Source organism: Bubalus bubalis, chromosome 1 (assembly GCF_019923935.1).
Source record: "Bubalus bubalis isolate 160015118507 breed Murrah chromosome 1, NDDB_SH_1, whole genome shotgun sequence".
In the NCBI taxonomy this organism is placed as follows: domain Eukaryota; kingdom Metazoa; phylum Chordata; class Mammalia; order Artiodactyla; family Bovidae; genus Bubalus; species Bubalus bubalis.
The window spans coordinates 131,079,128-131,106,546 of NC_059157.1; the positions used below are offsets into that span (position 1 = coordinate 131,079,128).

At 38.9% G+C, this 27,419-nt stretch overlaps 1 long non-coding RNA gene across 4 annotated transcripts in view; it reads right to left on the reverse strand.

Moving 5' to 3' along the window:
* Positions 1-27,419, reverse strand: part of LOC112585561 — a 385,559-nt gene that overhangs the window by 68,116 nt on the left and 290,024 nt on the right. For 2 of the 4 annotated variants that reach the window (XR_006551652.2, XR_006551644.2), the window contains one exon: positions 25,418-25,933. The exons of the other annotated variants lie outside the window; for them this stretch is intronic. This is a non-coding gene — a long non-coding RNA (uncharacterized LOC112585561). Of the gene's footprint in view, positions 1-25,417; positions 25,934-27,419 lie in introns of those variants that run through there. 4 annotated transcript variants of the gene reach the window in all.

A 27,419-nucleotide genomic window follows, 5' to 3' on the forward strand; every position in this document is an offset into this window, starting at 1 on the left:
AATATGCAAATCCATCCTGGCAAAGAATGTTCCCACTGTCTTGAGGAAACCTTCCCAATATAAATTGACCCATGCAAAAGGCAATAAGTATTAATAATTTTCACAAACGCAGGAGTGTCAGTAATATTCACAAAATGATTCCATTTAAAAATTCTATAAGGTACAGTGACTCACAAAACTCCTGTGAAGTATATTCATAAATATTGATTAAAGAGATGGCATAAACCAGATGGTGGAACACCATGATTCCTGGATTCTGTAAAGTAATAGCAATTACTATGAGGGATCATTCTCAGGTAGAGAATTAAATTAAAAGCTCAGCATCAAAATTACTTCTATAATACTATATTTTACAGAATTAGAGATATAATTTATTATTTTTTTTTAATTTCTACTTAAATTATAATGTTACAAGATTATAGAAAATCTGGTGTGGAGGAGGAAGGGATCCATAATTTCCTACAACTATTTTCACATTTATATTTTTATACTGTTGTCATCTTTGGGTGCATACAATTATTATGTATCTTATTTTTTCTTTTAATATTTGCTCTTCTGTATTTTTCATGACAGACTTCATAGCTATTAAATGGCCACATGATGTTTCACTGAATGGATGCACCAAAAGTGACTGAGCCAAGCTCTGGTGATCAGAATCTAATTTATTTATACTTTTCAAAACAAACAGTGCATGCTCAGGGTTCTTGTGCATATTTTTCTGTATTTTGTATTATTCCTATGAGTTACGTTTCCATAAATGGAATTAGTGTATCAAAGGAGCCCTATATACATTTTGTGGCTCTTAATACGTGCACCAGAATTCATCTCTCAAATATTACCCTGATTTTCCCAAGTACAAGCAATGTCTGATGGCATATCATTTTAAAGTTGCTATCTAAGTAGTGAAAGAATTTGTCTCCTTTTTATTAAAACTAAATTTCTTTTTTTAAAAATTAAATCTTTTTTGAAGCTAAGACATATTCTGTAGTAGCAGATATATAAGTGTATGGTTGCATATAAACTAGTATTTCCTTTCACAAAAGCAGCAACATGGATGCATTTCTATGTAAGATCCCATCAGAACAATGGTGAATCTAGTGTAGACCTTTGGAGGTTTTGTGGCATATTTTGACATTTTAAGTGTGTTCATTGAAACTTTATCAAACACTTAGTATATACCAGCCTTCACCGGGATACAAAGGGTAATAGACAAGGGTATAGGGCATTACAAGCACAAAAAGTGGGTGTGTGACAAAAAATAACATTTTCATTGAACTGTAGTTATTCATTATTTTGGAGATAAAGGCATTGTGTATCAGTTATCTATTGCTGTGTAACAAACTACTCTGAAACATGGCTTTAAACAACATTTAAAATTCTTCACAATTGCGTGGGTTGGCTGGATGGATGTTCTGAAGCTTTGGCTGCATGCACAAATGCAGCTTATTTTTCTGGAGGCTTGGCTTGGGCTGGACTCAGCTGGAAAATCTGGGCTAACTAAGCTCCTCTTGCCGAGAAGTCATTCACTCTCAAAAGACTGGGCTGTACTTCTTCAAATGGTGCCAGCAGAGTTTCAAGAGGGGAAGCCCCAGTGCATAAACACTTATCAAGTTTCTACTTGAGTCACATGTGCTGATATTCTAGTAGCCAAAGCAAGTCACACAGCCAAGCCCATTCTCAAGATGTGAGGGCACTATTACATGGACCCTTGGAGGTGTGATTCTTTGGGATTCTATAGAGAAACAGACTCTCACTGTTTCAACGAGGGGAATGATGGGCAATGAGACTGGATATAGATGCCAGATTGCTTCAGCCTTCCTGTGCTATACTATGTTAAGATTTTTTTCCTTATAAATCCCTAAGAATGACTGGAAAGTTGGAAAATTTTTAAAAGTTTTAGAGACATGGAATGGTCTTCTGTGAAGGTGTCATGCTCTGATCTCTAGTTTTAGGAAGATGACTTAGAAGAGACTGCATGATATTAGACATGGGATCATTAGGATACAATCAAGATCATCACAGTGGAAAGATCATGGAGAGGAGAAAAATCATGGAGAAATATTTACTAGTAATAACAATAGTAAGATATTTACTGATCACTATGTGCCTACAATCATATCTCACCCATCCATATTAACAATCACTTTATATAGATGTACTTAACTCTATTTCACACGATGAGGAAATAGGCTAAATGGTTAACATTCTAAGGTATTTGAGGCACATTTTTAAACTAGGATTACATCTTCCATCTGCTTGAAGCCAAAGTCATTTTTTCTCTACCTTGCTGAAGAATGAAAGGTTAGAAACTGCCTGTGTGGTGGATAAATCAGGAGAGAAAAACCACTTGCTCATCTCTCATATTTAGTACTCATCAGGTCAAGTATCAAGGGAATAGTGGTGTCCTGGCTGGTAAATGCTGGGGTCGAGTGAGGAAGAAGAAATGGTAAGGAGAGAGAAGGACTGAACGTAGTGGCTTGGTATTTTTGGCACAAACACTGAAGGTTTCTGATCTCTGCTCCAGTAGCAGCAATCTCTGAGCAATCGGGGACTCATCCCGGGGAGAGAGAGCAAGTCTAGAGAGTTATTGGTATGGTGCAGAGAAGATGGATAATGAAATGCAATTTAAATTCTACATTCATTTGGTAATTTTTTTTAACACCAGTTTCCTCCTCCCCTCTTCATTTCTCCCTTTCAACTAGCTCTTTGTGGGTGGGTAACTCTTCTGAAATGCCTACTTCCCTCTTCTTTTGTCTTTCTGTCTTGGTCCCTGGGGAGAATGGAAATTAGCTAAGTGTGATGGGTGTTCAGGAGGCAGGCTTTGGTCCTTGGCCAAGACAGAACTAATTCCCCCTAGTAGCCAAAAGTATCAGCTGAAAGGGTTTCTTTGTTTCTTCAATATTCCAAATCAGGGCAGTTGCTATCTGTTTTAAGAAATCCATGATCCACCCAAACACATCTCTCAAATCAATTAAAATATCAATTAACATGAACCAAGTGGTAGACAGGGGAGTCAGTTTGGAGATACATAAAACAGAATAAAAAGTCCTTTACTTATAATGAATGCACAGCCTTTATGTGGGGGGTAGTGAATCTTGCAGCAGAAAGTTATCATGTAAACAATAATCATAACATAATGCAGACTGAAATAAATGCTAAGTAGGTGGCTCAGATAGTAAAGAATCTGCCTGCAATGTAGGAGACCTGGGTTCAATCCCTGGGTCAGGAAGATCCCCTGGAGAAGGGAATGACTACCCACTCCTGTATTCCTGCCTGTAGAAGTCCATGGGGTCACAAAGAGTCAGACACGACTGAGCCACTAACACTTTCAATTCAGAGATAGGTACCCGATGCTGATAGCTCAGTTGGTACAGAATCTGCCTGCAATGCAGGAGACCCTGGTTTGATTCCTGGGTTGGGAAGATCTGCTGGAGAAGAGATAGGTTACCCTCTCCAGTATTTTTGGGCTTCATTTATGACTCAGCTGGTAAAGAATCTCGCCTGCAATGCGAGAGACCTGGGTTCAATCCCTGGGTTGGGAAGATCCCCTAGAGAAGGGAAAGGCTACCCACCCCAGTATTCCGTCCTAGAGAATTCAAAGAATCAGACACGGCTGAGCAGCTTTCAGTTTCACTTTCACCTGATGCTGTGGAGAGGCAGAGAAAGGAAAATTTCATGTAAAGGACGACACATGAGCTGATCTTTGAAAGATGAGAAGAGGCTAAGAGTGCTCAAGGTAGAGAGCACAGCCTGAACAAGCCTAGGAAATGCCTGATGTGGTTATAAATGACTGGACTGTCAGGGTTAACAATTACAGATTTTTGGACAATGTAAGAAATCTCAGGATTTGCCAAAATCATTTTTCTCCAATAAACTGTCCTCTGAAAAATGCCGTTCATTCAAAAGGATGTCAAAACACCACTAATCTTAGATTATTTTTCTCTTGATTAGTTATCTTAAAGTAGTGAAAACTTCAAGCTTTATTACTCATCTACTCCTTGGGGATTTAGCAAAGAGGTGACAAAAGGTAACACATCAAACCACACTCTCCAGTTATTTGTTATCCTCATGTGCACCTTGTCTGGCACATAGTATGCACTTAATAAATCTTTGTTGCCTGGACAAAAGAAAGCATATGATCCATAACGATGCCCCACTCTACACCATTTTCCATTATTCAGAGACCTAATGGAGCTCTTAAGTTACTTAGCTCTTATGTATCTGTCTGGATAGGCTGGGTTATGGTGTGGTAGCAAACAGCTCCAAAGATCTCAGTGGCTTAACATAGAACAGATTTATTTCTTGTTTGTGCTACTTGTCCAGTGCAGGTCAGCAGAGAGGTTTTACATTAATGACTCAGAGACTGAAAGAGGCTCCATATTGACTCAAGCTTTCTGAGTCATCAAGACAGAGAAACAAGGATGTGGCAAATCCTCTACTAGCTCTTAAAGCTCCCATCCACATGTTATTCAGGTTACTTTGTCTCACGTTTAATTGTCCAGAGAAAATCATGTAGCCAGATCTGACCTGAGGGAAGAGGAAGAGAATCACAGTACTTGTGAATAGCTCTAATGATCCCCATGCTGGAACACTCACATGGTTGGTCCATTTAACTCAGCTTTCATTGAAAGAAACAATCAATGCAGTTTTGTGAATAAATATTGTGAAGATACTATTGCTTTTGTGTGCATAAGCAAGAAGGTAACCCCTTTACCAGATTTTGTGCATAAATAAAATTATTCACAAATTTTCTTAATAGAATTCTCTGCTAGTCGAGCAAATCACAGTATCTCGCCTTGAATCATTTTAAGTCTCAGCCTAGTTTCCATGTCAATGGCAGTCCACTTGGTACTTCTTGCCTCTTATGAGATGATAGCATTTGCTCTAAAAACCTTGTTCAGTCATTGAACATCTTGCAGAAATTTAGCTGGTGTAGATATATGCCTAGTGCTTGTACTAACATTTTCTGTCTTCTATTCTGACACTTATTAGATGATTGCTTTAAAGCTATTTTTGAAGAGAGGGCTTGAAAGAGGAGAATGGATCAATCACTGTTTAGCCTGCTAGACCCTCTTTGATGTACAGTAACCAAAAGTCATTCTCATCACATCACAGAAGGTTTAGGTGAGGCAAGCTTGTGATCTCAGCTGAATTCTTAATACACGATAGGCTGTCTAGTGTCCCCACACAGGGGATGTAATTCAGTGTATAATAAAAGCTCAGTGCCCTTATTGCTGTTACTATACGCAGCAGACTTACTATATACCATCCATTGTATTTTTTTGGATGAAAGAAAAAATATTAAATTATTTCCTGACTGCCTTTCAAAGTCTACTTAACCAATTCACTGCTGCTAATTAGCATCAGGGTGCCCTCATAGAGCAACAGCCTGGGCCATTCCTAGTCTTCCTCGTGAATCAGACCTCCATAAGACTACTGTCCCCTTGTGGTGATGAACAAATTATGCCTATGCCATGATAAACTTGAGGCTGTTTTCAAAGGACTTGGAACATGCTGGCCATCTCGTTGTATTATCTGTCAATTGAAATCATAGAATAAGGTATAATAAGGTCCAAAGATAGCTTTGTATATTGACCTTTGCTCAAGAAAATGCTCAATGGCTGAGACAGTTCATAGATAACCTAGTTTCTTAGCCTCTTGGCCTCTTGCAACAATAACGTAGTTGCCACCTCAGCAGACATATTATATAATCAATACTTAGATGGCCATTATTGCTGTCGGGCATTAAAAAGTGCATTCAAGAGGCATGAGACTCTCCTGGAAACACTCATTTTGTCAACCAGGGCAGTCCTTAGGGAGGGTTTCCCTCCAAAAGCAGCCAGCCAGAGGAAATGTCGACCATGTCAAATGTCAGGCAGAGTTTCTAGGGCAGCAACGTACCATGGGTCTCTTCCCTCCCCCAGTAGGTTCCCGGACGTAGAAGTGACTCTTACTGATCAATCTAAGAAACCATCCATTTCGGGTGTCCAAATGTTTCCTTTACCTTTTTGATTCAGATATTTCCTCCAACCCAAACATTATAAAAAGCAGAGATTGAGCCTTTCTGTCTATCATTGTAACCACACTAATGAATACTAACTGGACAAAACGAAGTTGAAAACACAAAATACAAAAAAAAAAAAATCCCACAACCTTGTGGCCCTGAATGTGAAGGAATATTTTTTCACTGTAAATATGAGTAAAAGAATGATATTGCTCAGCTAATCTCTCAAGGGCTATAATGCCCAATGGGATTGAGTGAGGAAAACATTTCATTAAAAAATTTATGGTTTGAGTCTCAGGAAGACATTCCCTGAATTTGATATTTTTTATTTGAAAAAGTAGAGATATAGTTGATTTTTCCCAGAGTTTATTTTCTAGAGATTACAAATAGTTTTATACAAAGCCAGAATTAGGTCATGCTTTCCATGATCATTAAAGACCTGTATTAAAAACTTTAGTAATACATATATTGCTAGGATGTATCTCATTTATTTTGTGAAAACCACAGTCGTAAGGGGATATGGAATGAGAAGAGGCATGTTAAAACGCTAACAAAGAAATCTCCTCTCAATTCCCCCCCACCCTCCAAAAAATATTCAAGCAAGCATGTAGGATTTGCAATCATGCTTCAGCGGGGGGGTCAGAGATCAAAAATAAATGGTGGGCCACAACATGCAGAGCTTTTAAAAAATAATGTCACATTCTTTCATTCTCAGCATAAGAAATGGGCAACTTGTTCAGGGCAAATAATTGTTTGAACTGAGGATTTTATTATTAATCTCTGAAGACTGCTGAATTTAGGGTCACAGTAAGGGTTGATTAGGTACAAGGTGCATAAAGCTCTCCTCTGTCGATGCTATTGAAAGAAGCAAGTAATTTAGATTCAGAATTGGTCTTGGATTGAAGCTCACTCCATTACCGACCATTTTCAATTTCAGCTATACAATAAACATCAAGCTCGGCAAGGAAATTAGTACATTTGGTAATGTATTGGAAGAGATGGGTGGGTCTTTGACAAGATGACACTTATCACCAAAGCTTCAGTTAATGAAACCCTTGAGTGGTATCTGCGTTTGACATATTTTGACATTTTTTGAAATCACATCCAGCGTTTTTTCCCCCACAATGTTCTTCTTTATGAGAGAAAAAAATCCATCTATCTTTAAAATGAGTACCGAAGTACTGCAATATTATTGGGGAAAAAAAAAATTAAAGAGATGCCGTCTGCCACTGACAGGAAGAACAGGGCACTTTCTCAAAATCCATAAGAAGCAACAGATTCATAGGATAAATTTTATTCAAATGAAGCCCTCGATGTATTTCCAGGAGAGGCTTCAGACTTAAATGGAGCATGTTTTATCATACCTTCCCTAAAAGTACCTTTCACTGTAAAATGTGATCTCATTAATGTGACTATGATTTACATTGCTGCAGAAAAAATTTGCCAATTTTGGGTAATTATTTCCGAACAAAATAGTTTTCTTTTTTTTTTTCCTTGCCAGGAGACTGCTTGTACCTTGGTAAAGGTGGGACTTTTAAAAGAGAAAATAATGAAAGGGAACAGAAAATGAAGACCATATAGCAAAAAAAAAAAAAAAAAAAAAAGTCGAGAAAGAAAACTGCAGGGGAAAATAAAAGTACAAAATAAATAGGGGAAAAGCAGATAAGAATGAAGCCATCAAGAATGAACAATTTCTGGCCCTAAACTAGTTCTGACTAGATCACAATCCATATTCTCTCACCAGAGTTCTCACGTTTATGTATAATTAAATGCTGTTTTATTGCCAACTGGCCTAGATAATGAAAAACCAGAAAAGGAAGAAAAATGCTTCCAAAGTGACTGAAAATTTAGGCTCACACATTCTGAGGAGTGGTTTTTGTTATTTACTTTTTAGTTTTTTTCTGAAAGCTGGGTAAAATTATTATGTATTCAGATATTTTAAATCTCACACAGCTCTATTGTTCATGCCATGTTTTTTATCCAGTGCTAGGGGAACAATACAACAAAAAATACAAAGCGTGCTAAATGGGGGGGCCTTCCTGAACCCTACCAGACCGGGCTGGCACTTGCAGTGTGCGGTAGGCCCAGCCGGGTGGTCTCCTTCATACATCAGTTGCCCACCACGAGGGGGAGGTCACCTTGAAGTTTGGAAGGGGGGATAGGAGAGAAAAAGAATATGAGGGAGGCAGAAAGAGCAGAGTTAGTAGAGAAAAAAGGCTGCTTTGTACAAGATAGATGCTCTCGAAGAATTCAAAACACATCAAGAAGACTGTTTTTTTAACCTCCACTCTGTAGGTGATTTCTTATACCCTTTAGATTCCTACCCTTTCAGACTTCCATAATCCAAATTTAAGATCCCAGATCCTATAGTTAAGGGAAGGGGAAAACTAACCTCTGTACTAACTATAGGTCTTAATATTGTCATCTCAAAAACCTGCTTTCCACATTTCCCTGACTGCCAACTCTCTTACTCCCCAATATATTAACTTTAGCATGTAAAAATTAAATGAGTACTGTAGAATTGTTTGGTCAGTTAATAATCCAGGGTTTTATGATTATTTTTTACTGTTCCTCATTTGTCCTGAAAGTGTGGAAAATCAGTTAACTGTGTTTAAGTAGAATACTATGTCATGTGACCTCAAGAATGGCACTCCAGTTTAACTGTTGTTAATATCACAGTTGGAGAAGGCAATGGCACCCCACTCCAGTACTCTTGCCTGGAAAATCCCATGGATGGAGAAGCCTGGAAGGCTGCAGTCCATGGGGTTGCTGAGGGTTGGACACGACTGAGTGACTTCACTTTCACTTTTCACTTTAATGCACTGAAGGAAATGGCAGCCCACTCCAGTGTTCTTGCCTGGAGAATCCCAGGGACAGGGGAGCCTGGTGGGCTGCCGTTTATGGGGTCGCACAGAGTCAGACACAACTGAAGTGACTTAGCCGCAGAGCAATATCATAGTATGACCTTTAGACAAGTCTAAAGGGTCTTCCTTCTATTTTTCCAATTTTAGTAATAAATATGGAGTAACCATACTTTGAGTGAGAGCCTATTACTTCCTATATTCAGTGACAGTATTTAGTTGGGAGGCACTGGAAATGTTTACCAGTCTAGTCTAGTTGATATCCATGCCATAACAGTTAAATATTTTTATGTACAAAATATTTACAAATATGGCTGTTGGTCACCAGTGAAGCACTTATTACCATTGTAATTGGTTAATAATTTGTATAATCATTTATTTAATGCTTTGTTATCTCCTCTAACACTCACCTCTTGAAAGAACTCAGGACAATTTCTTTATCTCTTGTTTAAGGCAGTCTTGCCATAAAGAAGCTATTCAAATATTTTTTTGAACAACTAAATTGAGGATTCCCCACATATACAACATTTTAGGAGTTGTAATGGCCCTAGGAGAATGATCACTTTAATTTCTTTGTAGGACTAACTGCTTATTCTTTCAGAGTAATTCTGGTATTGAATACTGCAAAAACTGGAGGAACATTTTTTACTGTGGATTCTTATTTGATCTGTTTTTTAGAAAGCTATTTTTGTGATCAGCTTTGCCTGACATCCTGGAGTTCAACATCTTTAGAATTAAACCTCTCATCTTCTGCAGGATAGAGAATGAACAGTAACTCAGCTTCTTATGATGAAGGAGCAGATCTGAGGGTCCAACTGCAAATTATAGCATTTTAAGGTAACTCTTCTGTTTTCATCCTTAACTGAACACCCTTCTTCAGAGGTCCATTGTGCCTACAGTTTCTGAACTTCTCTGGAGTAATTTGATTTGAAGCATCTTGAGTCTAGGCTTGTCAAGCTGCTAGTCTAGGTTTCAGCTTTCTCTGGGCTGTTAAGTCAAAAATCTGGTTGCTGTTTTTCCTCTCCCGTTCTCCTTGTTTTCATGCTGTCGTTTTAGTATGGTTTTGTGAAGAATAGGTCAAAGCATGTATTCAGTTTATTATTTCATGGTTTTAATATACTTTCCTATTTAATGATTATGAAATGTTGGCACAAGCAATAGAATATAAAACTATATTTGTATAAAGACTGTACATATGTATATATGCATATGTATGTATTTATACACGTGTATATATGTACTATATAATATGCTCTGTCAATCAACTGACTGTATTTGTCAGGTAAAACCATGATAAAGTGAACACCCATATATACATCACCTAAATACCCATGTGCTCCTCCCTGTATTCCCTTGCTTCCCCACTAAAGGTAATTATTATCTCAAATTTTGTGCTTACAATTCTCTTGTTTTTCCTTTCAATTTTTCTTACTTATATATATTTCCTATATTAATCTGCTTTGCTAAGTTATGCTTCAGTGGTAACTTATACAAAGAAATATTGAATATTTTGCTCAAGTACACATTTGGTACCGGAGAAGGCAATGGCACCCCACTCCAGTACTTTTGCCTGGGAAATCCCATGGACGGAGGAGCCTAGTAGGCTACAATCCATGGGGTTGCGAAGAGTCGGACACAACTGAGCGACTTCACTTTCACTTTTCACTTTCAGGCATTGGAGAAGGAAATGGCAACCCACTCCAGTGTTCTTGCCTGGAGAATCCCAGGGACAGGGGAGCCTAGTGGGCTGCCGTCTATGGGGTCGCACAGAGTCGGACACTACTGATAAGACTTAGCAGCAGCAGCAGCAGCAGCAGCAGCACACATTTGGTACAGGCTGGCTGTGTGTCTGTGAGTCAGCCTTGACTTTGTTCTGGGTCTTTGCCATTCCAGGACTCAGACTACAGGAGTAGCTCCATCTCAGTCTCATTGCAAAGGAAAAAGAGCAGTGGCAACACCATGGATGACTCTTAAAACTTCTGCTGGAAATGGCTCAGTTCCATCACGTTTCACTGGCCAAGCCTGTTATAAGTAAGTAAGGTATATCGCAGGGAGGAGCACTACAAGATACACGGCCAAGGACAGGAATGCATAATCATCTTTTAGGAAATGACAGTGAATAGGGGGAAACAATAAAACTGACCCAAGTTTGTTCTTTTGGTTACAATTATTCATTTCTTGTTCTTCCAGGTAATGATATACTTTCCCCAACCTCAGGGGAAACAGCTTAAATGATGTATCCATTAAATCATCAGATTCTAGGTCCAGGGTTCTATGATCACCTTAACATCAGGTCCAGAACATCGGGTCCAGATATAGTCCCTCTTCATTTGAAGACCCATGAACTAAAACAGTCTGCCAAGTATAGCAGTTCTGAAATTCCACTGGGCAAATGCTGTGAGGGCCCTCCAACACTGGGGGTGGAAATGCCTCTGGATTAAGTTCATTCCGCTCTGTCTCCAGCTCCCCAGCCCATCGCTATAGACAACTCTTGACTCAAACCTCTGGGCAGTTCTTCCTTTTCTATTACTCTAATGGGCCACCTCTGAAAAGGGCACTGGAGAAAATGTACTATTGGGAGCTAAGAATTTCCTGCTTCCTGCTCTTATACTTAGAACAGACATGATCTCCTTTATCCTAGGCTCATGGCTATTTTGGCAGCGTAATTCTCCCAACAAGTTCATCAGCTTTTTTGTACCAACAGCCACATAGGCAATTCCTTTCAAGACATGCCTCTCTTTCTCCAGTCTTCCATGGAGGCTCTGTTGAACTTTATCAGACTTCTCTGAGGGCACTATACCTTTAGGTTCTTTTAAGCCATTTGTGTCCCTGAAAAGATTGACCAGCTATCACAATAATCAATTCAACCTAAGGCACCCCTAACATCTTTAATTCAGCCTATGACTCCAAAGTTAAGTTTTAATCAGATTTTGTCACTTAGAAGCATTCTCAGTTTTACTCTGGGATATGAGAATAAGTTGCATCCTCCAATCCTCTAAATCCCCAGCTTTATGATCATCTATCATTTCTTTTCCACCTATAGTTATATCATTTCTTTTATTTATTATCTCCCCATTTTGCTTTTTCTTAATCTTCCTAGAGATATATCTATTTTATTAATCTTTTCAAATAATAACTTCTGACTTAGATGGTGATCTGTCTTTGTTTTTTGTTATTTCCTATGATACAACTTCTCTATATATTTTTTAAATATTAAAATTATTCATAGGCCATTGGGATGGGCAAGGCTGTGATGCAACCACTTTCAAGATTGAAGGCAGGAGGAGAAGGGGATGATACAGGATGAGATGATTGAATGGCATCACCAACTCAATGAACATGAGTTTGAGCAAACTTTGGGAGACAGTGAATGACAGGCAAGCCTGGTATGCTGCGGTCCATGGGTTACAAAGAGTCAGACATGACTTAGCAACTAAACAATAAGAAATCCTTAAAATGCTACCAAAAAGCAACTAGAGCTCCTAAATGAATTTGGTAAAGTTATAGGATACAAAGTTAATATACAGAAATCTGTTGCATTTCTGTACACTAACAATAAAATATCAGAAAGAGAAATTAAAGAATCAGTCCCATTTACCATTGCATCAAAAAAGAAAAAACACCTAGGAGTAAACCTGCCTAAGGAGGCAAATGACCTGTGCTCCAAAAAACTATAAGATGCTGATAATATTGAAGACAACACAACAGATGGAAAGATATACCATGTTCTTGGATTGAAAAAATCAATATTGTTAAAATGACCATACTATCCAGGCCACATTGTCCCATGGGAGTGTCTGGGCCCCAGTGGGGCAGCAGTGTGGCCCATGGTGGGGCAAGGCCACTTTTTAGGCTGTCATGGTCATCATAGGCCAGGCTGTACTCAGGTCAACACACCTTTCCTTCAGGGTGGCTGGAACAAAACTCCAAATACTAAGTAGACATGTCTATAGAAAGATCTAGATGGACAACAGGCACAGGAAAAGACGCTCAATGTCACTAATTATTATTTATTCACTAAAGAAATGCAAGTCAAAACTACAGTGAGGTATCACCTCACGCTGGTCAGAATGGCCATCATCAAAAAGTCTACAAATGATACATGCTGGAGAGGGTGTAGAGAAAAGGGAACTCTCCCATGCTATTGTAAAGAGAATGTAAATTGGTTCAGCCAGTATGGAGAAGAGTATGGGGGTTCCTTAAGAAACTAAAAATTGTTACCCTATGATCCAGGAATCCTACTCCTGGACGTATATTCAGAAAGGATGAAAACTCAAACCCCAAAATATACATGCACACCAATTTTCAAGGCAGCATTACTCACAACAGCCAAGACATGGAAGCAATCTATTTGTCCATCAGAAGATAAATGGACAAAGAAGATGTGGTATATACATATAATGGAATATTATTCAGCCATATAAAAGAACGAAATAATTCCATTTGCAGCAACATGGATGAACCTAGAGATTATCATACAAAGTAAAGTAACCCACAGTGAAAGACAAATATCACATGATATCACTCACAGGTGGAAGCTAATGTTTTAAAAAAGATACAAATAAACTTATTTACAAAACAGACTTATTGAAAATAAACTGACAGTTATCAAAGTAGGGGAGGGATAAATCAGGAGTTTGAGATTAGCAAATACACACCATTATACATAAAATTAAAAGATGCTTACTCCTTGGAAGGAAAGTTATGACCAACCTAGATAGCATATTCAAAAGCAGAGATATTACTTTGCCAACAAAGGTGCATCTAGTCAAGGCTATGGTTTTTCCAGTGGTCATATATGGATCTGAGGGTTGGACTGTGAAGAAAGTTGAGCGCTGAAGAATTGATGCTTTTGAACTGTGGTGTTTGAGAAGACTCTTGAGAGTCCCTTGGACTGCAAGAAGATCCAACCAGTCCATCCTAAAGGAGACCAGTCCTGGGTGTTCATTGGAAGGACTGATGCTGAGGTTGAAACTCCAATACTTTGGCTACCTCATGTGAAGAGTTGACTCATTGGAAAAGACCCTGATGCTGGGAGGGATTGGGGGCAGGAGGAGAAGGGGATGACAGAGTATGAGATGGTTGGATGGCACCACTGACTCAATGGACATGAGTTTGAGTAAACCCTGAGAGTTGGTGACGGACAGGGAGGCTTGGTGTGCTGCAATTTATGGGGTCACAAAGAGTTGGACACGACTGAGCGACTGAATTGAACTGGACTGAACTGATACATAAAATAAACAGTAAGAACCTACTGTATAGCACAGGGAACCATATTCAATATCTTATAAAACCTATGATGAGCAAGAATATATATATGTACATATAACTGAATACTGTGCTGTTCATCTGAAACTATCACAATATTGCATAAATCAACTACACTTTGATGAAAAAATAGAATTCTAGTGAATGTGGCAAAACAAACAGAAAACTTATGGTTTGAAATTATATATTTTCATGGCTTTAAGAAAAATGTTTAGTCAAAAATAAAATGAAAATATTTTCAGTTCAGTTCAGTCATTCAATCATGTTTGACTTTAGTACTATATGTATAATAAAGCATTAGAAAGCACTGGAGGAAAATAACTAGAACAGTTAAAGTTTGGTGACAGACTTGCAACTTTCTTATACCCATAATAAAATAGGACTCCTCTGGGGCCTCAGTGGAATTTTGTGGCCCATCACAACATCAATAATCTCATATAAAGAGCCAATGATAAAAAAAAAAAAACAATGTCTAACTTTTTATTATACAGTATTAGCATTGATTCAAATAAATAGGTACTTAATTTTCAGCACAAGGTACACAAAATTGTGAACTCAATGTTACAGAAAGTGTTTTTCTAGTAAGGAATTATTTAGGGCAATAGTGGATTCCCTGGAAGAAAATATTTGTAGAAGCTGAATTACTCTAAGAAGCTGTGTAAGGTCTGTTTTTCATTCCAATCCCAAAGAAAGGCAATGCCAAGGAATGCTCAAACTACCACTCAATTGCACTCATCTCACAAGCTAGCAAAGTAATGCTCAGAATTCTCCATCAGACTTAAACAGTGCTGTGAACTGTTGAACTTCCAGATGTTCAAGCTGGATTTAGAAAAAGCAGAAGAACCAGAAATCCAATTGCCAACATCTGCTGGATCACTGAAAAAGCAAGAGAGTTCCAGAAAAACATCTACTTCAGCTTTATTGACTACACCAAGGCCTTTGATTGTGTGGATCACAACCAACTGTGGAAAATTCTTCAAGAGAAAGGCATAACAGATGACCTGATCTGCCTCCTGAGAAATCTGTATGCAGGTCAAGAAGCAACAGTTAGAACTGGACATGGAACAACAGACTGGTTCCAAATAGGAAAAGGAGTTCGTCAAGGCTGTATATTGTCACCCTGCTTATTTAACTTATATGCAGAGTACATCATGAGAAATGCTGGGCTGGATGAAGCACAAGCTGGAATCAGGATTGCCAGGAGAAATATCAGTAACCTCAGATACGCAGATGACACCACCCTTATGGCAGAGAGTGAAGAAGAACTAAAGTCTCTTGATGAAAGTGAAAGAGGAGAGTGAAAAAGTTGGCTTAAAGCTCAACATTCAGAAAACAAAGATCATGGCATCTGGTTCCATCTTCATGGGAAATAGATGGGGAAACAGTGGAAACAGTGTCAGACTTTAGTTTTGGGGGCTTCTGTCCCAAATCACTGCAGATGGTGACTGCAGCCATGAAATTAAAAGATGCCTGCTCCTTGGAAGAAAATTTATGACCAACCTAGACAGCATATTTAAAAGCAGAGAAATTACTTTGCCAACAAAAGTTTGTCTTGGCAAAGCTGTGGTTTTTCCAGTAGTCATGTATGGATGTGAGAGTTGCACTATAAAGAAAGCTGAGCGCCAAAGAATTGATGCTTTTGAACTGTGGTGTTGGAGAAGACTCTTGAGAGTCCCTTGGACTGCAAGGAGATCCAACCTGTCCATCCTAAAGGAAATCAGTCCTGAATATTCATTGGAAGGACTGATGCTGAAGCTGGCCACCTGAAGCAAAGAACCCGCTCATTGGAAAAGACCCTGTTGCTGGGAAAGATTGAATACGTGAGGAGAAGGGGATGACAGAGGATGAGATGGTTGGATGGCATCACCGACTCAATGGACATGAGTTTGAGTAAACCCCGGGAGTTGGTGATAGACAGGGAGGCCCGGCGTGCTGCAGTTCATGGGGTCGCAAAGCGTCAGACACAACTGGGCAACTGAACTGAACTGTAGTTTCACATAATTAATTTCATTCAAATTTCATAATTTTTGCCATCATTACCTATTATTACCTGAATATATTCTTCCAATTGGCTGGTTAAGTTTTTAATTCATTCTAAGAAATTATATCTATGAAATAATAGTTTGGATATACTAACAGTCTTTCTGGTATAAATTTATATAAACAATTAATTACTGAAGTTGTAAAAATATTCACTCTACCAGTTTCCACTCCCAGTAATGTCAAACTATGTAACTTTTTCATTTGTTCTGACAAAAGACAAAAATCAGGCAAAATAGTTTTTAAAATTTTATTTTGAAGGTACTAAAAAGCCAACAAGATAATGAAGAATTCCTGGCTCACAGTGCAGGAGAGGGAGATGGTCAGAGGTGAAACCGAAGATTAGAGCTCCATTTCCCTTGGTATAGTTTTCTAATTTTGGAATAAGCAACTGAGAGGCTAAGTGAAACTTTGACATTTTCATGAGGCTCTAAGAAGATTTTAGTCCAGAGCCCTGCAAGGTGATGAACAGACACACTGAATACTCCTGTTTTGGGATGAGACCATAAAGGGATATATCCTAAGGAACAGGGTAAGTCAGAATAGACAAATTCTTGTAGCTCAGCCTTGAATTATCTTAATCCTTGAAATAGAATTAAAGTAATACCAATTTATTAGTCTTCGGTATCCAAGAATGCCTGTGCACTCAGATCTTGCTGAAGTTCTCAAATGCCTTTCTACATAGTGTAATATATCTCAGGCACTCTATTATTCCTATAAACAATTTAAAGCTATAATTTCTAGCACATAATTTTAAAACGGCTCCATGATGAGCAAGAGAATATGAGAAAAATCCAGCAGAAACTACAACAGTAGAAATTAATCTGTAGGAACTTCAGAAATAGGTATAACCAAGTAAAAGCTTTAAAATAAATCTGCTTCTCATGTTCAAGAAAATAAAAAATAGATCAAGAAGTTTGGCAGAGAAAGAAAAACTCAATGAAATCTTTAAACCTGAAAATAAGAACTGAAATTAGGAATCAATAGATGGGTTTAATAGTAGAATATACACAATCTAAGTGAGATTAATAACTTGGAATATCCTTAGTAAGCCCAGTAAAAATGAAATGATAATAACAGAAGAGATGATAACAGATGTAGAAGATGCAGTGAGAAGGTATAACATTTCAATAGAGTCCTAAAAATGGAGGAGAAAAATAATAGACCTGAAGTACAAAGAAAAGAGAGATATAATTAGACTGAAGTGAATTTTGAAGTGATAGTAGGTGAGAATTTTCTAAAACCAAGACATCAAGCTATCTACTCAAGAATGACTATAAATCCCAGGAAGAATATCCTAAAAAGAAATCTACACTGAGGCACTAAATAATAAAATTGCTAAAACCCCCAAATGGAAAAAAATTAAAAGTTATAGAAACTATTACCTTTAAAAGAGTGATAATCAGACACATAGCTGACTGCTCAGCAGAAACAATGAATATCACCTAAGAATGGAATAGTATCTTTATAAAGTGTTATAAAAACTCTTTTAAAAATTTATTTTAATTGGAGGCTAATTACTTTACAATATTGTAGTGGTTTTTGTCATACATTGACATCAATCAGCCATGGGTGTACATGTGTTCCCCATCCTGAAGCCCCCTCCCATCTCCCTCCCCATCCCATCCCTCCAGGTCATCCAGTGCACCAGCCCTGAGCACCCTGTCTCATGCATTGAACCTGGACTGGCAATCTGTTTCACATATAATAATATACATGTTTCAATGCTATCTCTCAGATCATCCCACTCTCGCCTTCTCCCACAGAATCCAAAAGACTGTTCTATATATCTGTGTCTCTTTTGCTGTTTCGTATATAGAGTTATCATTACCATCTTTCTAAATTCCATATATATGCGTTGCTGCTGCTGCTGCTTCTGCTAAGTCTCTTCAGTTGTGTCGGACTCTGTGCGACCCCAGAGACAGCAGCCCACCAGGCTCCCCCATCCCTGGGATTCTCCAGGCAAGAACACTGGAGTGGGGTTACCATTGCCTTCTCCAATGCACGAAAGTGAAAAGTGAAAGTGAAGTCGCTCAGTCGTGTCTGACTCCTAGCGACCCCATGGACTGCAGCCTACCAGGTTCCTCCATCCATGGGATTTTCCAGGCAAGAGTACTGGAGTGGGGTGCCATTGCCTTCTCCATATATGCGTTAGTATATATGGTGTTTTTATTTTCAGCTTACTTCACTCTGTATAATAGGCTCCAGTTTCATCCACCTCATTAGAACTGATTCAAATGTATTCTTTTTAATGGCTGAGTAATACTCCATTGTGTATATGTACCACAGCTTTCTTATCCATTCATCTGCTGATGGACATCTAGGTTGCTTCCATGTCCTGGTTATTATGAACAATGCTGTGATGAATATTGGGGTACACGTGTCTCTTTCAATTCTGATTTCCTCGGTGTGTATGCCCAGCAGTGGGATATCTGGGTCACATGGCAGTTCTATTGCCAGTTTTTGAAGGCATCTCCACACTGTTCTCCATAGTGGCTGTACTAGTTTGCATTCCCACCAACAGTGTAAGAGGGTTCCTTTTTCTCCAAGCCCTCTCCAGCATTTACTGTTTGTAGATTTTTGGATAGCAGCCATTCTGACTGGCATGAGATGGTACCTCACTGTGGTTTTGATTTGCATTTCTCTGATAATGAATGATGTTGAGCATCTTTTCATGTGTTTGTTAGCCATCTGTATGTCTTCTTTGGAGAAATGTCTGTTTAGTTCTTTGGCCCACTTTTTGATTGGGTCATTTTTTTTTTCTCGAATTGAGCTGCAGGAGTTGCTGGTATATTTTTGAGATTAGTTGTTTGTCAGTTGCTTCGTTTGCTATTATTTTCTCCCATTTTGAAGCCTGTCTTTTCACTTTGCTTATAGTTTCCTTTGTTGTGCAAAAGCTTTTAAGTTCAATTAGGTCCCATTTGTTTATTTTTGCTTTTATTTCCATGACTCTAGGAGATGGGTCATAGAGCATCCTGCTGTGATGTATGTTGGAGAGTGTTTTGCCTATGTTTTCCTCTAGGAGTTTTATAGTTTCTGGTCTTATGTTTAGATCTTTAATCCATTTTGAGTTTATTTTTGTGTATGGTGTTAGAAAGTGTTCTAGTTTCATTCTTTTACAAGTGGTTGACCAGAGTTCCCAGCACCACTTGTTAAAGAGATTGTCTTTAATCCATTGTATATTCTTGCCTCCTTTGTCAAAGATAAGGTGTCCATAGGTGCGTGGATTTATCTCTGGGCTTTCTATTTTGTTCCATTGATCTATATTTCTGTCTTTGTGCCAGTACCATACTGTCTTGATGACTGTAGCATTGTAGTATAGCCTGAAGTCAGGCAGGTTGATTCCTCCAGTTCCATTCTTCTTTCTCAAGATTGCTTTGGCTATTCAAGGTTTTTATATTTCCATACAAATTGTGAAATTATTTGTTCTAGTTCTGTGAAAAATAACATTGGTAGCTTGATAGGGATTTCATTGAATCTATAGATTGCTTTGGGTAGTGTACTCATTTTCACTATATTAATTCTTCTGATCCATGAACATGGTATATTTCTCCATCTATTAGTGTCCTCTTTGATTTCTTTCACCAGTGTTTTATAGTTTTCTATATATAGGTCTTTAGTTTCTTTAGGTAGATATATTCCTAATTATTTTATTCTTTTTGTTGCAATAGTGAATGGAATTGTTTCCTTAATTTCTCTTTCTGTTTTCTCATTGTTAGTGTATAGGAATCCAAGGGATTTCTGTGTGTTGATTTTATATCCTGCAACTTTACTATATTAATTGATTAGCTCTTGTAATTTTCTGGTAGAGTCTTTAGGGTTTTCTATGTAGAGGATCATGTAATCTGCAAACTGAGAGTTTTACTTCTTCTTTTCCAATTTGGATTCCTTTTATTTCTTTTTCTGCTCTGATTGCTATGGCCAAAACTTCCAAAACTATGTTGAGTAGCAGTGGTGAGAGTGGGCACCCTTGTCTTGTTCCTGACTTTAGGGGAAATGCTTTCAATTTTTCACCATTGAGGATAATGTTTGCTGTGGGTTTGTCATATATAGCTTTTATTATGTTGAGGTATGTTCCTTCTATTCCTGCTTTCTGGAGAGTTTTTATCATAAATGGATGTTGAATTTTGTCAAAGGATTTCTCTGCATCTACTGAGATAATCATATGGTTTTTATCTTTCAATTTGTTAATGTGGTGTATTACATTGATTGATTTGTGGATATTAAAGAATCCTTGCATTCCTGGGATAAAGCCCACTTGGTTATGATGTATGATCTTTCTAGTATGTTGTTGGATTCTGTTTGCTAGAATTTTTGCATCTAAGGATTTTTGCATCTATGTTCATCAGAGATATTGGCATGTACTTTTCTTTTTTTGTGGCATATTTGTCTGATTTTGGTTATTAGGGTGATGGTGGCCTCATAGAATGAGTTTGGAAGTTTACATTCCTCTGCAATTTTCTGGAAGAGTTTGACTAAGATAGGTGCTCAGTTCAGTTCAGTTGCTCAGTCATGTCCGACTCTTTGCGACCCCATGAATCGCAGCACGCCAGGCCTCCCTGTCCATCACCAACTCCTGGAGTTCACTCAGACTTACGTCCATCAAGTCAGAGATGCCATCCAGCCATCTCATCCTCTATCGTCTCCTTCTCCTCCTGCCCTCAATCCCTCCCAGAGTCTTTTCCAATGAGTCAACTCTTCGCATGAGGTGGCCAAAGTACTGGAGTTTCAGCTTTAGCATCATTCCTTCCAAAGAAATCCCAGGGCTGATCTCCTTCAGAATGGACTGGTTGGGTCTCCTTGCAGTCCAAGGGACTCTCAAGAGTCTTCTGCAACATCACAGTTCAAAAGCATCAATTCTTTGGTGCTCAGCCTTCTTCACAGTCCAACTCTCACATCCATACATGACCACAGGAAAAACCATAGCCTTGACTAGACGGACCTTTGTTGGCAAAGTAATGTCTCTGCTTTTGAATATGCTATAAATAGGTGTTAGCTCTTCTCTAAATTTTTGGTAGAATTCAGTTGTGAAGCCGTCTGGCCCTGGGCTTTTGTTTGCTGGAAGGTTTCTGATTACAGTTTTGATTTCTGTGCTTGTGATGGGTCTGTTAAGATTTTCTATTTCTTCCTGGTTCAGTTTTGGAAAGTTATACTTTTCTAAGAATTTTTCCATTTCTTCCAAGTTGTTCATTTTAGTGGCATATAGTTGCTGATAGTAGTCTCTTATAATCCTTTGCATTTCTGTGTTGTCTGTTGTGATTTCTCCATTTTCATTTCTAATTTTGTTGATTTGATTCTTCTCCCTTTGTTTCTTGATGAGTCTGGCTAATGGTTTGTCAGTTTCATTTATCTTCCCAAAGAACCAGCTTTTAGCTTTGTTGATTTTTGCTATAGTCTCTTTTGTTTCTTTTGCATTTATTTCTGCCCTAATTTTTAAGATTTCTTTCCTTCTACTAACCCTGGGTTCTTCATTTCTTCCTTTTCTAGTTGCTTTAGGTGTAGAGTTAGGTTATTTATTTGACTGTTTTCTTATTTCTTGAGGTAAGCCTGTATTGCTATGAACCTTCCCCTTAGCACTGCTTTTACAGTGTCCCATAGGTTTTGGGTTGTTGTGTTTTCTTCATTCATTTCTAAGCATTTTTAAATTTCTTTTTTGATTTCTTCTATGATTTATTGGTTATTCAGAAGCATGTTATTTAGCCTCCATATGTTGGAGTTATTAGGTTGTTTTTTTTACTTCCTGTAATTGATATCTAATCTTACTGCATTGTGGTCAGAAAAGATGCTTGGAATGATTTCAAATTTTTTTGAATTTACCAAGGCTAGATTTATGGCCCAGGATGTGATCTGTCCTGGAGAAGGTTCTGTGTGCACTTGAGAAAAAGGTGAAATTTATTGTTTTGGGGTGAAATATCCTGTAGATATCAATTAGGTCTAACTGGTCCATTGTGTCATTTAAACTTTGTGTTTCCTTGTTAATTTTGTTTAGTTGATCTATCCATAGGTGTGAATGGGGTATTAAAGCCTCCCACTATTATTGTGTTATTGTTAATTTCCCCTTTCATACTTGTGAGCATTTGCCTTACATATTGCTGTGCTCCTATGTTGGTTTATAATTGTTATATCTTCTTCTTGGATTGATCCTTTGATCATTATGTAGTGTCCTTCTTTGTCTCTTTTCATAGCCTTTATTTCAAAGGCCATTTTATCTGATATGAGTATTGCTACTCCTGCTTTTTTGGTCTCCATTTGTGTGAAATATCTTTTTCCAGCCCTTCACTTTCAGTCTGTATGTGTCCCTTATTTTGAGGTATGTCTCTTGTAGACAGCATATATAAGGGTCTTGTTTTTGTATCCATTCAGCCAGTCTTTGTCTTTTGCTTGGGGCATTCAACCCATTTACATTTAAGGTAATTATTGATAAGTATGATCCCCTTGCCATTTACTTTGTTGTTTTGAGTTTGAGTTTATACACCCTTTCTATGTTTCCTGTTTAGAGAAGATCCTTTAGCATTTGTTGAAGAGCTGGTTTGGTGGTGCTGAATTCTCTCAGCCTTTCCTTGTCTGTAAAGCTTTGATTTGTCCTTCATATTTGAATGAGATCCTTTCTGGGTACAATAATCTGGGTTGTAGGTTTTTCTCTTTCATCACTTTAAGTATGTTCCGCTATTCCCTTCTGGTCTGAAGAGTTTCTATTGAGAGATCAGCTGTTATCCTTATGGGAATCCCCTTGTGTGTTATTTGTTGTTTTTCCCTTGCTGCTTTTAATATTTGTTCTTTGTGTTTGATTTTTGTTAATTTGATTAATATGTATCTTGGGGTGTTTCACCTTGGGTTTATCCTGTTTGGGACTCTCTGGGTTTCTTGGACTTGGATGGCTATTTCCTTCCCCATTTTAGGGAAGTTTTCAACTATTATCTCCTTGAGTATTTTCTCTTGGCCTTTCTTTTTGTCTTCTTCTTCTGGGACTCCTATGCTTTGAATGCTGGGGCATTTCACATTGTCCCAGAGGTCCCTGAGGTTGTCCTCATTTCTTTTAATTCTTTTTTTCTTTTTTTCCTCTCTGCTTCATTTATTTCTACCATTCTATCTTCTACTTCACTTATCCTATCTTCTGCCTCAGTTATTCTGCTGTTGGTTCCCTCCAGAGTGTTTTTGATCTCATTATTGCATTATTCATTATTGATTGACTCCTTTTTATTTCTTCTAGGTCCTTGTTAAACATTTCTTGCATCTTCTCAATCCTTGTCTCCAGGCTATTTATCTGTAACTCCATTTTGTTTTCAAGATTTTGGATCCTTTTTACTATCATTATTCTGAATTCTTTTTCAGGTAGACTCCCTATCTCTTCCTCTTTTGTTTGGTTTTGTAGGCATTTATCATGTTCCTTTACCTGCTGAGTATTTCTCTGCCTTTTCATCTTGTTTAAATTGCTGTGTTTGGGATGGCCTTTCTGTATTCCGGCAGTTTATGGTTCCTCTTTATTGTGGAGGTTCCTTCCTGTGGGTGGGGTTGGATGAGTGGCTTGTCAAGGCTTCCTGGTTAGGGAAGCTTGCGTCAGTGTTCTGGTGGGTGGAGCTGGACTTCTCTCCGGAGTGCAATGAAGTGTCCAGTAGGGAGTTTTGAGATGTCTACGGGTTTGGTGTGAATTTGGGCAGCCTGTATATTGAAGCTCAGGGCTATGTTCCTGCGTTGTTCGAGAATTTGCATTGTATGTCTTGCTCTGGAACTTGTTGGATCTTAGGTGATGCTTGGTTTTGGTGTAGGTCAGTGAACTCCGGGAGTTGGTGATGGACAGGGAGGCCTGGCATGCTGCGATTCATGGGGTCGCAAAGAGTCGGACACGACTGAGCGACTGATCTGATCTGATGGAGGCTTTTGGATGATCTCTTATCAATTAAGGTTCCCTGGAGTCAGGAGCTCTCTGGTGTTCTCAGGTTTTGGGCTTAAGCCTCCTGCCTCTGGTTTTCAGTCTTATTCTTACAGTAGCCTCAAGACTTCTCCATCCATACAGTACCAATGATAAAACATCTAGGTTAATGGTGAAAAGATTCTCCACAGTGAAGGACACCCAGAGGTTCACAAAGTTACATGGAGAAGAGAAGAGAGATAGGGAGATAGAGGTGACCAGGAGGAGAAGGGGGGAATCAAAAGGGGAGAAAGCAATCTAGCCAGTAAAAAAATTCCCTATGTGCTCTCCATAGTCTGGAACCCTCAGAGAGGTTCACGGAATTACATAGAGAAGAGAAGAGGGAGGAAGGAGATAGAGGTGAGCAGGAGAAAAGGGGGAATCAAAAGGAGAGAGATAGATCTAGGCATTACTCTGTTCCCTAAGTGTTCTCCACAACCCAGAACACACAAAGAGATTCACAGAGTTGAGTAGAGAAGAGAAGGTGGCAGGGGAGATAGAGGTGACCTGGGGGACTAAAAGGAGAGTCAAAAGGGGGAGAGAGTAATCAAGCCAGTAATCACACTCCTAAGTAAAAATGGGTACTGAAGATTGGATTCTTAAATGTACAAAATTGATAACAAATACCGGCTACCGTCTATGGGGTCACACAGAGTCGGACACGACTGAAGCAACTTAGCAGCAGCAGCACCATAAAGCAAAGATTAAAAATTAGGCTCTCAAAAATACAATATTAATAAAAACCAAACAATATCACAAAAAGTATAAGAAATATATATGAAGTTTGCTTTAAAAATAGGGTTTTTTTTGTTTGTTTGTTTGTTTTTGCGGGTAATAGTAGGTTATAAAAATGAAACTTAAAGGAGTAATAGAGGACATAAAAAAAGAAAAAAAATTTTTTAAATGATAATAGTAAAAGTATTTCTAGGAATTTCTCTGGAGCTGTTGCGGGCAGTGTGGGGTCAGTTCGGGGTCAGTTCAGTTTCAGATAGTTCATTGTTCCAGCTTATACTTCTCAAGACCTATAGGCCCCTTCCAATGTATCCGGTGTTAACTACAGGGATTTTAATCTGTTGCACCTGTCACTTCCAAATTGGTTCCCTCAGTTTATTTGGCTTCTTCTGTTTGTAGGTCTCTTCAGTGTCTAATTTCCACCCTGACACAAGGGGGCAAAGGTGGTCTCTTATTTAGGCTCACTTGTTCAATTGTGCTGTGGGGAGGAAGGAACACTGCAAACAAATATCACTGGCATGTGTGGGGAGTGCTCACAGTGTCTGGGCCACACTGGGTTTGCCCCCACTCACGGCAAGTGTGCTTTCCCAGTCTACACTGCTCTGGCTCCAGGTTGCTCTGCAGGGAGCAGGCTCTGGGTTGCGTGCACTTCCCAGGTCTAAGCCACTCAGGTTCAGGTTCTCAGGTACTCCACAAAGGCACAGACTTGGTTGGGCCTGCGTTTTGTCCCCTTCCCAGGTACGAGCAGTTCAGGCGACCAGGTGCTTGGCAAGCGCACTCTCCGCAGGTGGCGAGTGCATCTTATCACTTCCCCATCCCAGCTACTCAGATTCCTGGGTTGCAGTAGATGTGCCTGTCTCCAGTGTGCCATGTGTCTCTTCTGTGGAGCTGATCTCTGGCTGCAACCCTCCTGGTGGATGTCAACTGTCTCCTTTCGAAGACAATGGGCTGCTTTTCTGGGTGCCTGATGTCCTCTGCCAGCATTCAGAAGTTGTTTTGTGGAATTTGCTCAGCATTCAAATGTTCTTTTGATGAATTTGTGGGGGAGAAAGTGGTCTCTCCATCCTATTCCTCCGCCATCTTAGGACCGCCCCATAACAACTTTCAACCTCATATCTTCTGAAATTGATAGTGAAAGAAATCTTTTCAGATTGACAAAATAATTTCCCAGAAAGAGACACACTAAAATAAATATTAAAGGATGTTCTTCAGGTACAATGAAAAGTTTCCATCTCAGATGGAAACTTAGAAATGTAGGAAGTCATTAAAAGCAATGGAAAGCCTATGTATTAGGGAGCCTGGCTCCATGTTTTGATGTTTGAATGCTAAAAGTTTTTAAAGTACCCCTTCTCCCTCTTGACTTTCTGTTCTGCTCCATTTCTGAACAGGTTAAGAAAAATGTCTGGGTATTCCCTCTGGTACCAGTGTGAGATTTGAATGATTTAGGCCCCTACTTACATACAAACCCTCATGTTAGCCCACCCTCTAACCACCATAAAAACTCCTAGCTAGTCTATCTTACCTGCCTCCTGCAAAACCTGTATGCAGATCAAGAAGCAATAGTTAGAACTGGATATGGAACAACAGAATGGTTCAAAACTGAGAAAGGAGTATGTCATGGCTGTATATTGTCACCCTGATTATTTAGCTTACATGCAGAGTACCTCCTGCTAAATGCCAGGCTGGATGAAGCACAAGCTGGAATCAAGACAGCCGGGAGAAATATCAATAACCTCGAATATGCAGATGACACCACACTTATGGCAGAAAGCAAAGAGGAACTAAATAGCCTCTAGATGAAAGTGAAAGAGGAAGAGTGAAAGGCTGGCTTAAAATTCAACATTGAAAAAACTAAGATCATGGCATTCAGTCCCATCACTTCATGGCAAACAATGGAAACAGTGAGAGACTTCATTTTCTTGGGCTCCCAAATCACTGGAGATGGTGACTGCAGCCATGAAATTAAAAGATGCTTATTCCTTGAAAGATAAGATATGACCAACCTAGACAGCATATTAAAAAGCAGAGGTATTACTTTGCCAACAAAGGTCCATATAGTCAGAGCTATGGTTTTTCCAGTCAGAGAAGGCGATGGCACCCCACTCTAGTATTCATGCCTGGAAAATCCCATGGATGGAGGAGCCTGGTAGGCTGCAGTCCATGGGGTCGTGAAGAGTCGGAGACGACTGAGCAACTTCACTTTCACTTTTCACTTTCATGCATTGGAGAAGGAAATGGCAACCCACTCCAGTGTTCTTACCTGGAGAATCCCAAGGACGGGGGAGCCTGGTGGGCTGCCGTCTATGGGGTCGCACAGAGTCGGACACGACTAAAGCGACTTAGCAGCAGCAGCATGGTTTTTCCAGTAGTCATGTATGGATATGAGAGTTGGACTATAAAGACAGCTGAGTGCCGAAGAATTGATGCTTTTGAACTGTGGTGTTGGAGAAGACTCTTGAGAGCCCCTTGGACTGCAAGGAGATCCAACCAGTCCATCCTAAAGGAAATCAGTCCTGAATATTTATTGGAAGGACTGATGCTGAAGCTGAAGCTCCAATAATTTGGCCACCTGATGTGAAGAACCAGCTTATTAACAAAGACCCTG